Source organism: Ictidomys tridecemlineatus, chromosome 13, assembly GCF_052094955.1.
Source record: "Ictidomys tridecemlineatus isolate mIctTri1 chromosome 13, mIctTri1.hap1, whole genome shotgun sequence".
In the NCBI taxonomy this organism is placed as follows: domain Eukaryota; kingdom Metazoa; phylum Chordata; class Mammalia; order Rodentia; family Sciuridae; genus Ictidomys; species Ictidomys tridecemlineatus.
This window is the reverse complement of record NC_135489.1, coordinates 87,260,141-87,266,140: the sequence shown is the minus strand read 5'-3', so window position 1 is coordinate 87,266,140 and position 6,000 is coordinate 87,260,141.

The window sequence follows — 6,000 nt, the reverse complement described above, 5'->3', positions numbered from 1 at the left end:
CATGTCTCAGCTGTTGGAAATGAGCCATTATCTATCTTAAAAACTGATGTCCCATGTAATAAGTCAAATTTACCATAGTATGGGAGATTAGGAAAATCTATTACACACCATACTGTTGTATTTTCATTATAATTCCCTGGAATGAAGTTCCATACATCTTCAAGACATGTGAACATAAATGCTGAATGATTGTAATGATGGAATTTTTTCTCAGAATAATATGGTTTGATTATGTAATTGGTTTGTGTAGGAGGTTCTTAGGGATTATCCCCATTGGGGTATGTGTATATTAAAATGCATTGCTTGTTACTTATCTCTATACACGAGGTTTGTGGGAACATAGGTGAAAAGAAAAGTGATAGGAATTTTAATTCTGTAGCCCATTTGCATAAAATATAGGTTTTTGTGTAATGTGTTCATATATGTATGTTGCCTGTGTTCCATTAGGTCTGAATTCTGTGAGTAATTTTGGATTTAAGTGAAGTGAAGTAGAAGGGGTAAATGGCCTCCAGGGAAGTTAAGTTTCTATAATATTCAATGTATGTACATCTTAAAGGGTCTGTGTCAGTTAAATCTCTGTGTGTCAGTGGTGGAAATGCTTTGGTAGTTTTATAGTATTCATCACAACTAAGATGTTGATACATGTCTGTTCTACAATGAGCAAATTTTGAGAAAAAGGCTTTAGTTATGAGTGTCTGAACAAATTGTATCTCTCCCTATCTACCAACAGTCCCTTTAGATGCTTTTTTAGTCATGATTCTCCAAATTATTCCAGTCTTCAACTTTTATCCAATTCTAAAGTCTCATTAATAATTTCTGGCCCTTCAGTATCCGTGTATTTGTTTTATAGCTGATAACATTGGGTGACATTGGTTCTTCTGTCTGTCCCAAATTTTCCTCTTCCTATCTCTTAAGAGTAACAAGTCATTTGCTATGGCACTCAGATAATTCTGGGTCATCTCTTTATCTCAAGACCCTTTACTTTGTTACAAATGCAAAGATAATATTTTCCTTAACAGTGTAATCTGTATGGGTTTCAGAATTTGGACATGGAGACTTCACATTGAAAGCCACCATTTCATCCACTCCATGTGAAACATGCCTGTGTGCAAGGACATGGAAGCTGCCTATAGGTTGTTGATAAAGTAAACTGACCACAATGAAAACCTGTACCTAATGGTAAGTTTATGAAAGGCTTATGTGGAAGTGTTGTAAACAATAGGAAATATTTCCCAAAGCAATCTTTATGCCATATTCATTGTATCTTTGTAGAATTGCTCATTTAGCTCCTATCTGCATCTCACCTCTTCCAGCCTGCAGCAACAGCTGTCTAACTCCTCCTCCTATTTCCCTATAATAAAGGCCTCACACTATACTCACTGTTATGCTTTGAGCACCTTCCAAATTTCTGTCTTTATATAACAAAGACATAATGAGATAAACCGTGGATATGCTGAAGTCGTAAAAGAATAAATTATATTTATTTATTTAATAACACTTAAATAGTGCTTGCTATATACTGAATTAGGCTAAGAACTTCTAAATATTAATAATACTAACTTGACCCTCAAAAATTATCTTCATTTCACATATGAGTTGTTCTGTGCATTGAGATAGGGTGGGTTTAGTGTCTTGTGCAAAGTTGCAAACTCAGTAATGGTATGAAAGTAATGGAGAGGCAAGTTCAAAGATCAAAAACATGGAGGTCAAATATCAACTATTAGTTGTAAAATATAAGAGGATAGATATAGATGTATTTGTAGTTTCCTAACATTCACATTAGAGTAACATTAATCAGTGAGATTATGGGCTTCTTAATAGTCCAGAAGGGACCCTCTGTTCAGGAAAGCTTCTTAGAAAATAAGCCATAGACTAAGTCATTTTTGTCTTGGGTCTCCTCAAATCCCTCATCAGTGAGCCTCTCTTACTCTTCTGGACCCAACTGAATAAAGGTGGACAGGAGGCTGAAATATAACCTTATCTCTCCATATGGGAGCATGTGAAGTAAAGAGCACATTTTCCCATCTCTTTCCCTGAGCTTACACTCCTCCTTTGCTTTTGTTGCAACTTTTCATCACTGCCCTGAAATGAATTCCCATATACTCAGATTAGATTCCTGAAAGTTTTAGTGGCATGGTATTATTTTTATTTTTAAAGGAAAAGCTTGTTGATAAAAGGTGGTTGTTTTCAATTTTAAAATTTATATAACATGAAAAGACCTGCTTTCTCATATTTTCTTATACTGTTATCTTACTGATTGTTTTTATTGATCATAATAGTTAAGGGATAAATAAATCTTTATGATTCCTTATTCACAGCTCTGAACTTCATAAGGAAACTTCATGAATTCATTATTTTTGTTTTAGATTACTTATCTTACAATGTTATTATGAATAAACTTGTTTTTAGATGAAACAAACACCAAATTCATTTGTAATGTATTTTATATAATATATTTAACAATTTTACACATAATTATAAAATATATTAATATAGGGCCTAAAAAAAGACAAAAAAACCAAAGGAAAATTCTCACTTTGAGGCAAAGAGGAAAGAATTGTAAAGATGAAAAAGCTTTGTTGCACATAGTTTCAGAACAACTCAAACAATGAACTGTTGAACCCAGATTTTGCAGAGTTTTTTAAGACATATCTATGCTAAAATGGCTGTTATTCAATACATACTTGTTGAATGAATGGCTAATAAATAATAATAAATTACTTTTGAAACAGTCATGACTTCCTACGTGGAATGCCTTTTTCTGACCTTCCATACTTATCCCTCAGGTCTCACCTTGAATGTCACCTTATCTGAAAAATATTCTTGGCATTACTTATCCCTCAGGTCTCACCTTGAATGTCACCTTATCTAGAAAACATTATTGGCATTATACTCCTGTATAAAAATGGGACAGAGACAAAGGAAGTACTGTGTTCCTAGATGTACCATAAAGGGATGGCCTCTGTTCCTAGCTCTCTATTATATATAAACAACCCTCTGTAATTAGCTCTACACAAAATTTAGCATAATTTCACCTAAGTAAGGTTTAATGCAGTTTTAAATCTTCAGTAGATACTTTTAAATGCACATTAACATTTGATTTATATTGTTAAAATCAACATACTAATGTTGCTATTTTTAATTTCCCACAGTTTAGAAAATACTTTTATTTAAGATTGTGGGTTTAAAAGTTCTGTGGTTAAATGAATTATTTATTTTCAGCTTTATGGGATGCTTTTTTGTGAAAGTAAGTTGCCCTTGTGTTCTTGGCCACAGTTCCCTTTCTCCCTGTTAATACAGCAATTGCCATCAGCTGCTTCCCCAAAGCTAAAGATGTCATAAAAGGTTTTTGAAATTTAAAATGTATGGAAATTGAAAGTTAATGTTATATAGGGAAAAGTAAATTTGTTATGTGGGCAAAATATTTCTTTAGATGTGGGGCTTCCATAAAAACCTGTGTTAATAATTGTGCAGATACACAAATAATCTTATTTTTTCATTTCTATAAAAGAAGCTGGGCTGGAATGAGATGAACATCACTACCCTAAGTGCATGTATAAAAAAGACATGAGTAGTGTGAATATACTTTATATGCAAGCAGAGAGATGAAAAATTGTGATGTACAAATGTAATATCAATTATAATGAATTCTGTTGTCATATATAACAGATAAGAATAAAAAAATTTTTAAAAAAGCTGAAGGGATTTGGATATACTATCACCATTAAGATCATTTGAAGCAAGTTTCATTAGTTTTATATTTACTTGTTATTCAAATAAAAATGTTAATCAGAAAAATTTTTAATTCATTAATACTGTTATTGGAATTCAAAATTGATAGAGGTCTAGGGGCTTGAAAAATTAATCCTGAATTTAGTGCCATAATACTCTCTTCTTTGGAGGGAGTTTTTCATAGCACTTCAGTGACTTCTAGGCCAACATATTTATTTGTATATTTGGATAAGGCCTAGATAATATATTTACCCAAGACCATTCAGCCACCAGTGGCCGTGCTTCCTCATGCACATTGGAAAATAGGAAAGAATGTCTAAAGTTCACACTGAAGGAGATCCATCCAAGGGAGCCCACACTCCTCACAGCAACACCCATTTCAACTAACAAAGCTTAGAGGCTGGCTCTCAAGAAACTATTAGGCCAGCACACCTCCATGTTTGTGGAAGGTTTGCCCTCTACCCTAGTTTAGCACTCTTCTCCACTTCCTTCATCATGGTGAGCTCCTGAGCATTACCCATTCCAGATATGCCATTGCAGATATCCTCCTCCTTCTAGCTATAATTGTCTAATTTTTGATAATGACAATTTTATGTCATTATTTGCAATGGCTTTTGAAAGTATTTTTGTGTTATCACCTGGTTCACATGCACATTCTATGAATATTCAAATTTTATGGTCTATGTATTCTCTAACATTAACTCTATTAAATATTGACTACTAATCCTAATATTATGTTAAAAATAAGTCTAATATAATGGGAATACAGTTAGATCAAATGAGGTTTTATGTATCATTTGTCTTTCCATTATCAATGGTATAGTTATATAACTAGTCACATATTCATTATAATATGTATCCATGTATCCTCAAATTTAAGAAATGCATAATATCATGACTCTCATTACAATCTACCCAGGGTCAGAACGTGTATATATATATATATATATATATATATATATATATATATATATATATATATTCATATATATTTTCACATGAACATTCTTATGAGTACTCTAATGTTGGAAGATACAAATTCCCTTATCAGAACACAAACCATAAAAGTTGGCTGAACTGAAGATTAACCTAGTGTGATAACCATATTTAAACAATTTTTTACATAAGAGCATGTAGTATAAAATCAATATTTATGTGGACTTTGAATGATACATATTCAATTATCAAAGGCATATTTCATATCTATTATTATATACTCATGTATATGATATATGTACAATCTACAAATATGAGTAACATTATACACTAACCTGAGTTATTACATGTACATTTAAATGGCTTTTCATGCAAATTTTCAATAGTTCAATTTCAGGAATATTCATATTTCCTGATATTCTTATTCATTCCTTTATGCTTGCAGTAACCTTTATAATATTAAATACTAACCTTAATATTACCACTGTAACTATACCTAATTTAGCACAAATCCATATATATTCATATGAGATTTGATGTGTATTTTGACTTATAATTTTAATTAAAAATGGTTAAATTAGTATATATTGATTATATTGTATATCCATTCCTTCCAAGTTCAAAACTTTGTATTCGTATGATTCACTTTAAATCATTTCTTGTTTTAATACATATCTAGTCATCCATATTTTTCTACTCTGTTTGACATGAATATTCTTATAATTATACATGGTTTTCAAAATATATATTTATTTTCTTTTTAAATAATATTTTATTTGTTTATTTTTAGGTGGTCCTGAGGATCAAACCAGGGCCTCACACATGCTAGGCAAACACTCTACCACCAAACCACAACCACAACCCTACATATTCATTTTCTACAAAAATTTCAAACAAACTCAATATGTAATAGTAACCCTGATATTACCACTACACCTATAAATAGTTTGAATTAATTAATTTTCATGTATATCAGATTCCATATATATTTTAAAATGTAATTTCATTCATCCATGTTGAATTTCCATAAATATTTTATATATTCGTTATATGATATATTTATGCATCATCTAGTTAAAAATTGGTATTCATAGAACTCACAGTACAACTTTTTCTATCTAAAAACACTAATTTATAGGATTTCCAAACATTTTCACATGTATAGTAGAATAAATACTCATGTTACCTAATGCACACATTTATTTAATAATAGTAAATTACTGACACAATATTCAGAACTAACCTTGAACTGATGTTTATACCAAAACCTAATCTTAAATAAAAGCATGTATGGCTATAAACATACATGGTTATATTCATAAATATATTGAA